Raw genomic sequence first — 8,592 nt, 5'->3', positions numbered from 1 at the left:
ATTCTCTCGTTTAGTCTTCCCTGCAGTCCTGGACAAAACCAGGGCTATTTATTACTATGCCCTTTTTACAAAATTGGAAACTGGAGGCTCAGCGAGGTCAGACAGCTTCTCAGCTGTCACACAGCCAATAGGAGGGCGAGCCATTGTGCCACCTCTGCCTGTCTCTTTAAGCGCCAGCCCATGTTCCTTCCCACAACAAGGATGACATTCACAGTGTAGGTAATGAGCGTGACCCAGAGCTGCACTCTCGGAAAAGAGCTCCAAGAGCCGGGATACCGAAGTCCCATTCCTGGAGCAGGGTCTCCACCCAGTGGCCACCGAGAGGACCCCTGGAGGTGGTGGAGTGGGGATGATGGCGCTCAAGAGACTCCCTGGAGACGGAAATGGGAACCCACTCCAATATCCTTGCCTGGAGAATCCCATGGACAGAGGAGCCTGGCGGGCTACCGTCCATGGAGTCAAAGAGTCAAACACGACTGAGCGACGAACACCCTCCTCTCGTGAGCATTCTGCCTGGAGCTGTGTTCTGTGCTCTCTGTACACCTCAGAGATGGTCTGTACTCCCCCATATTCCACACATACCCCTCTTCAGGAGTTTCTGATAGGGAGGAATCACATCCTTCCTAGGAGAAGCCTTTGGCTTCTGGGGTGGGGAAAGCAGAGGATGAGTGGACGACTGGCCTACAACCAGTAAGACTAGGTCTGAAGAGTGGGCCACAAGATGAGACCACAGCGGGGCTCTGAAGCAGCTGGCAGGCCCCGGGAAGCAGATTTTCTTGCCATTTCCCACCCAGGGAGAAGGCTAAACTCCGCCTTCCCAAATCCAGCCACTTCTCACCTCGTATTCCAGTTATTATCAGGGTAACCAACAACTCCCAAACCTGGCAACTTAAAACAGCCATTTAATTATGCATTCCGTGAGTCAGGGATCTGGGAAACAGGTCAGTCAGGGCGGTGACTTGTCTTTGTTCCATGACGACCAGGAGCTCAACGGGGCAGAAAAGGCAGAGGATGACGGACACCTGGGGGCTGCAACCCTCAGGGGCCCGCTGACCCACCTGCCGGACACCGGGCTGCACAGACTCCGAGCCAGACAGAGCACCCACGTGGTCTCCCCTGCGGCTTGCTTCCTCACCACACGGAGGGTTCGGGTGGTGAGACTTCTTCCCTGGGGAGCCAGCACGCCAACCAGCAGCGTTCCAGCAAATCGGGCAGAAGCTGCCTCGTCTCTTATGCCTCACCTAGGAAATCCAGCGTTGCTCTCCACACTCTTTGGTCAAAGTGGTCACAAGTCACCTAGATTCAAGGGCAGGGATTCGTTGCCAGGAGAAATGCCAAGGAATTTGGGGGCTAAGTTCAGGGGCATATAAGGAAGAGACTGAGGAGGGTTTGCCCTGCTTCCTGCAGAATCCAGTGGGAGAATCTCTCAGATGTAATAACAAGTGTCAAAAGAAGCCAGAGGTGAAAGTGTACGTCCCCTATGATTCCCTTTATGTGATGTGTGTGCATGCTCAGGGGTCAGTCGTGGCTGACTCTTTGGGACTCCGTGTCTACTAGGCTCCTCTGCCCAGGGAATTCTCAGGCAAGAACGCTGGAGTGGGTCGTCATGCCCTTTTCCAGGGGATCTCCCTGACCCAGAGCTCAAACCTGCATCTCCTGCATTGGCAGGCGAATTTTTTACCATTGAGCCACCCAGAAAGCCCACTGATGGGCCTTCAAGGAGGAAACTAATCTACAGTCAGAATAGTGGTGACCTGCGGGTGGGCTGCAAAGGCTACCAGGGAGGGTGTCTTCTGGGCTCTGTGCGTTCTGTATCTTGATCTGAATGGTGGTTACACAAACTTATTCGTACTCATTCATCAAGACTCTGTGCTTAAAATTCATTAATCGAACACACTAAGTCAACAAACTTTTTTTTTTTTTCCTTTAATCACCCAGTGGAAGTATTCACCTCACCCTCCATCCCTGGCCAGCCAGCTTCTGGTGCCTCCCCAGTCCTGGGTGGGCGGTGGCGTAGAAAGGCCCTCAGTAGAGGCGGGTACCTGCTCCACGCCCTCAACCGGCCTTTCTGCCCTCATTTCCTTCTCGTTTAGGAATCCTAAAGCCAGTGGCAGAAGGGCGGGCCCTCTTGTTAAGGAGGAGGAAGCGGGAAACGGTGGTGGAGGGATCTGAACGTGGGACCTCACACCTCCTGGGGGGGCCCACGCCCTGGGATGGCCTACGCCCTCCAGGCAGAGATCCACCCAGCTTCCCGTGGTTGGAGAGCAGGCCTGAGCGCTCATTGTCCACCGGGCTCTGCTTGGAGAGGTCTTCGTCCAACCCTGCCCATCCAGATGGGACTTCCTGGACAGCAGGAAGGTTTCCTACAAGACAGGCATTTGGGGCTCCCGCAGCGGGCGGGGCGGGGCTCCCGCACGCCCAGGACCGGGGTGGGGTGGGGGGCTGGCCCCTCCTTGGGGCGGGGCCCCGATGACCAGTCCTGCGGGGGGAGCGGTAGGCCTGTGAGATCGCACCCCGCCCAGAATTTCCAGGGCGCTGGGAACAGGAACAAATGAGCTACTTTCACTTTGCAGCTTAGGACCAGGTGCAGGCACCGCCGTCCTGTAAGGCAGAGCTTAACGCTGACAGCCAAGGCCTCTGCTGACACAGGTCTGTCCACGCCCACCCCCAGCGGTCCTCCGTGCTCCACAGGCAGCTCCTGTTCCCACGGCCTGAACCGCGCCCTCCGCCCCGAAGTCGCAGGTAGAAACACCGGGGACTGAGACCACGTTTGCAGACACCATCCTTAGAGAGGGTGTCTGTGAAAACGAGGGCGTGTGGGCGGGGCCCCAAGCCGATATATTAGTGTCCTAACTTCCCTGGGGGTCCCCTGGCTAAGACTCCGCGCTCCCCACACAGGAGGCCCAGGTTCAGCCCCTGGTCAGGGAACTAGATCCCGAACGCCGCAAGCCTTGGTGCCGCCAAATAAATAAATACATCTTTATAAAAGGAAGAAGAAGATTTTAGGGCAGAGACACATGCAGAAGGGAGATCACGCGGAAGACACGGGCGGCTGGCCATCTAAGAGCCGTGGGCGGAGGCCTGCTGCTCGGGCCGCCTGGCCGGGGTGCTTTGCTATAGCAGCGAGGGCGGACTAAGCTCCCTTCCTGGGCGCCACGCGCTTTCACCCTGACTTTGCTCAGGCTGACCTCCCCCGACCCACCCACCTGGGGTGCTGTTCCTTCGCCCTTCCTGCCCCCCACCTGCCCCCGACAAGCTCCACCTTGCGCGCTTTGCTGAGTGGTCGGCATTTCCCTTCAAGCTCCCCAGGTCCGCACAGCACTCTGCCCTGTCTCGCACTGCGCCTAGTCGCCACTACAGTCTCTGTGACACCAGATTTCAGAGTATCTCCCATAGCCATCTCTCTTGACTCTGAGAGGTGGGCTATTCCTGACTCATGTCCACATCCCCAGCATGAGTATCAGATGGCCCGATAAACGTCTGTCGGACTGCACTGCGTGGAGATGTCTGTGGAGTGCCTCAGCATAGCCCTGGCTGGGTCCCGGGCCCTCGGAGCTCATGACTTCCCATCCTGTGCCTCTGTCCTGCCCCCTGCACACACACTCATGGAAGACTTTAAAGTCAGAGGGATTACAGCGCCTGAGGGGCTTGCCGGGAGACACTAGTGGTAAAGAAGCCAACTGGCAGTGCAGGAGATGTAAAAGACGTGGGTTCGACCCCTGGGTCGGGAAGATTCCCTGGAGGACGGCGTGACAACCCACTCCAGTATCCTTGCCCGGAGAAAACCGTGGACAGAGGAGCCTGGCAGGCGACAGCCCCTGGGGTCGCATGGAGTCAGACACAGCTGGAGTGGCTAGCATGCACGCACGATCACGCAGAGTGCATATTCTAAACCAAGAGCCCCAGGGAGGACAGTGCTTGACTCAAAGATACGGGTTGCTAATGATGACGATCCTGGCTGCCAGCGGCTGGAAACCAGCAGACTTGGGGGCGGAGGCTGCTTTCTCATCTTCCTAGAACCCCAGAGCTCGAGTCAATGACTCTTCCCCTGCTGGGTGCAAATCATTCCCAAACTGGCTGTGAACCCGAGGAAGCGTGTGTGTCTGTGTGTCTGGAGAGAGACAAGAAGGGGTGGCTATGTGTGTATCTTGAAGTTATGAAGACCCCAGACTCACCCGCATGGCAAAGCAAGGCTAAAAGCTTCTACAACCCCAGAGAGAGCACAGCATTTGAAGTTTGGGCACCCCCGGGGTCTGAAGTCTCGCTCCTGCCCTGCCAGGAGATGAAAGGAGCCGACCCTTGGCTGAGAGGGCCCCTATCTTCCCCTTCTCCTGACCTCTCTTGCCCTGGTGCCGAGCCCGGAGCATAGAAGGCAACCTGTTCGGAGCCAGGCCGGCAGGGGTTAACAGGAGAAAGGCAGGTTGCTTCTCGAAAACAAAGGGCCCAGTCAATAGACACGCTGCAGCAGCCATTCATCAGTGAGGGCAAAGTCTTCGTGGGGAGCTGCCAGCCGGCTTCTCTGAAACCTCTGAGGCTCCCAAGGCCCCTGTGGTGCGCCTGGGCTGGGGTCGATACCTGCTCAGAACACAGGGCTCCTCCTCTCTCTCCACCCCCTCGACCCCTTGGGGACAGACGCCAATCGCACGCTGGAAGAGCTGGATCTCCCCGGCATCCACCAGCTCCGGATCTCCCAGGCATCCACCAGCTCCTTCTTAAGCTAGGGTCCTTGTTAGGAACTCAGCCATCTGTGAACTTGGAGTGAGGGGAAAAAATGTTCACTAAGCATTTAGTAATGCCAACCGAAGCGCAACGTTTCTTTCTACAGTGAACACAGACATCAAACCACATAGAAGCAGGAGGACCCAGGACTCTCTAGGACATAGCAATTATCAAAAGACTGAAAACCAGATTTGTGCCACGGTAATATACGTGTTTATTTGTTAATGCGGTAAACGAGATCTGGAGATGGGTCCAGGACCTACCGCAGTTTTGAGGTTGTGTATGAACAGTGGTTTGACGATTCTGCCACGACTGTAATGAGGCATGAATACACTTCACACCAGAGAAGTCTTCCCCGGTAGCTCAGACAGTAAAGAATCCGCCTGCAACGCAGGAGACCTGGGTGCAGTCCCTGGGTCGGGAAGATCCCCTGGAGGAGGGCATGGCAACCCACTCCAGTCTTCTTGCCTGGAGAATCCCATGGACAGGGGAGCCTGGCAGGCTACAGTCCCTGGGGTCACAGAGTCGGACACTGTTGAGCGACTCACTTTCACTTTCACACTGTAGAAATCTGATAAACACTGCCTCAGCAAGATGACTGGGTGAATACAGAGTGATAACTCTTATGCATAGCAGGCACCTTCTTGTTTTTAATTTTCATTATTTATTTTTGACTGTGCTGGGTAGCATGTTTCTTTGATATGATATCATAGGCATGGTGCTTTACTTCTTTTTTCTTCTTTAATGTTTATTTATTCGGCTGCACCAGGCCTTGGGTGCAGCATGCAGGGGCTCTAGTTCTCTGACCAGGGATCGAACTCGGGCCCCCTGTGTTGGGAGCTCATTGGACCACCAGGGAAATCCCCTGGCACCCTCTACCTCCTAAAAACCTGTAACTGCTGTCTAATCAGGAGAAAAACACCACACTAACTCAAGTTTAAAGGACATTCTGCAAGCACTCCTCAAAACTGCCAGGTCATCCAAAATCAGGCAACTCTCAGAACCGTCACCACCAAACAAAGCCTCAAGAAACAGGACAACAGAACGCAATGTGGGCTCCTGAGTCCTTGGAGCAGAAAAGGAGTCTCAGCCAAAGACTAAGATTCGTTTGCTGTAATCCAAGTACCACACTAATACCCGATATTAACACTAAGGAAAACTGGGTGTGGCTTGAGAGGAACTCTGTACTCCTTGCGCAGTTTTAATCTACTCTAAAATAAAAACGGGTCTTTTTAAAAAATGGTATAGCTGGGTAGTAAAGGGACCGGCACTTTCTTCTTAATTGTATTGATACTTCTCTTGTATTTTCTAAGTGGTCTACCATAAATCTGTTTTGCTTTTCTCATCAGAAAAATCAAAAAACTTGAGTCTTTAAAAAAAAAAAAAGGAAATGAATGAATGGGTGTTTGGCCCTTTGGAGACAGAGTGCCATAAAAATGAAAGTAAAATTAGAGTCAGTCTTTGGGCAGCGATTAAAACCCATTTAATCATTTTGCACGCAGGAGGCTGTAGCCGCGAGGACCCGGCCCTCTCCCTGGGGTGGAGTGCTGCACCTTTCCCGTATGCGACGGGCCCCCTCTGGCAGGGGAGGGGCGGGGAGGCAGGGCAGCTGCTCAGGGGCCAAAGGCTTGTCACAGGTGACCCCACACGTCTGACTCAAGGAGGCCCCAGAGGCAAACCAGCCCTTGGGAAAAACCCTGTCCCCCACCAGCTTCCAGGCCCGGGGCCAGCCTGCTCCAGGCATCTGAATCAAGATGGACCCAAAAGAGCGCCTCTGTTCCCCTTGCCTAAATAAGCAAAAGGAAGAAGACAAAAGCAGCCAGGACCACATTCTCTGTCTCAGGTACATTCATTTGCCACCATTTAGACCTCGAACAGCTCTGTAGAGCAGATCCTCTATTTTACAAAGCTGAGGCTTGGAGTTACTTTAAATACATTTAATTTGAAAGTGAAAGTGAAGTCACTCTTTGTGACCCCATGGACTGTAGCCCACCAGGCTCCTCCATCCACGGAATTTTCCAGGCAAGAATACTGGAGTAGGTTGCCATTTCCTTCTCCAGGGGATCTTCCTGACCCAGGGATCGAACCCGGGTCTCCTGCATTGCAGGCAGACGCTTTACCGTCTGAGCTACAAATAGTAAAACTGAGGCTCAGGAAGGGTCCCTGAGGGTCAAAAGAAGATAAAGTCTGACCTGCTTCACTCCAGTGGGACTGCCCATCTCTAAGCGTCTCGGGGATGGGCTGTGTCCACGGCAGATTGCCTGACCACTTTTGGGGGTGGTGGGCAGGATGCAGGCGGAAGGACAGCAGGCATCACTAGTGGATAGACGTCCCACAACACCCACCACCACCACCCAAGTACCAAGGGCACCACGGGCAGCCGTCAACTTGTTCTCAGACTCAGCCCAACACAAATCCCAACCTCGGGCTGCAGGGAACGTAGGACAGTCCCCTACGCACCACAGTTCCCAAAGGCTTCCTCCTCTACCCTCTAGGATCCAGTTCGCACGTGGCCCAGGGTCTCAGTGAGGGCCGCGGAAGCAAGGAATCGGGGGAGAGAGCACTGAGACATTTCTAATCATAGCGAGACTGGGACCCGATTCTCTGGCCGTTATCAACAAAAATCCCAGGACGGGACAGCTCCACTTTCGAGCGTGTAGGAAAGGGTTTGATTCCTTTAGAAACACATTAACTTGTTGCCTTTAAAGGGGAGCCCTCTGGATCTTCCCTGGCGGTCGGGTGGCTAAGACTCAGCGCTCCCAGCGCAGGGCCCCTGGGTTTGATCCCTGGTAGAGGAACCAGAGCTTGCCTGCCCCAAGTAAAAGGCCTCGCGTGCTCCAAGGAAGATCTAAGATCCCACGTGCCCGGTGGTGGTGGTGGTGGTTTAGTCGCTCAGTCGTGTCCCGCTCTTGCAACACGATGGACTGTAGCCCACCAGGCTCCTCCGTCCATGGATTCTCCAGGCAAGAGTACTGGAGTGGGGTGCCATTTCCTTCTCCAGGGGACCTTTCCGACCCAGGGATCGAATCGGCCTCTCTTATGGGTCCTGCAGGCAGGTTCTTTACCGACTGAGCTACAAGGGAAACCCCGCATGCCTGGAGCAGCCAGATAGAGAAATACTAATATTTTAAGATGTCAGAGGACTAGCGATTTAAAAAAAAAAAGTGATGCCCTCAAAGTCTGTATCTTTATTCTAATGACTCTTCTAAAGCTCACTCCTCTTCAGAAATTGCCTTCAGGGTCATCTTTAACCAAAACTGATCAGCCTGCATGACTGCCCAGGTAATTCCCCAATCCGGGCATCCAAGTGACTCTCAGTTTCCAAAACTCAAAGCCAGGTTCCACAGACCTGCCCCTCCGAGGCCCCTCCCAGGAACCCCTGCCCGGCTGCGCGGTAGCAAGTTTTCTGACTGTCCTCAGACACCTGCCGTTCCACTCAGAACTTGGGTACGCTGCTCTCCAGAACCGGCGGTCCTCAGACGGAGGGAGGCTGGGCCGCCCGGGCCCCCAGCCCTGGCTCCGCCTTCTCCGGAAGCAGGGCCTCGCGCCGGGACCACCAGCTCCATGCTCCCCAGTAATGAGTCGTAAGTGTTTGCCTTGGGCTCCTGCCAGTTCTACTCCAGCGAGGAGGAGGGACGAGCGGTGGGAGACAGAGCTCCTGCCAACCCTGCTCCGCTGGCTCCCAAGAGGGCTGGCACGGGGCCGCGCGGCACAGACGCACCCCGGGCGCGGCCAGACACCCGCGGGAGGGCCCGTCTCTCCCCTCCCTCCGCTTCAGGGGGCTTCCCCAAATGCAGATTCCCGGGCACCCCTACTAGACCGCCACCCTGGGATGCGCATGTTTAGTAAGCACGCTAGGAGGCTAAGGGTCAA

Source organism: Capra hircus, chromosome 15, assembly GCF_001704415.2.
Source record: "Capra hircus breed San Clemente chromosome 15, ASM170441v1, whole genome shotgun sequence".
NCBI classification, from domain to species: domain Eukaryota; kingdom Metazoa; phylum Chordata; class Mammalia; order Artiodactyla; family Bovidae; genus Capra; species Capra hircus.
Note: the sequence above shows the minus strand (reverse complement) of the source record.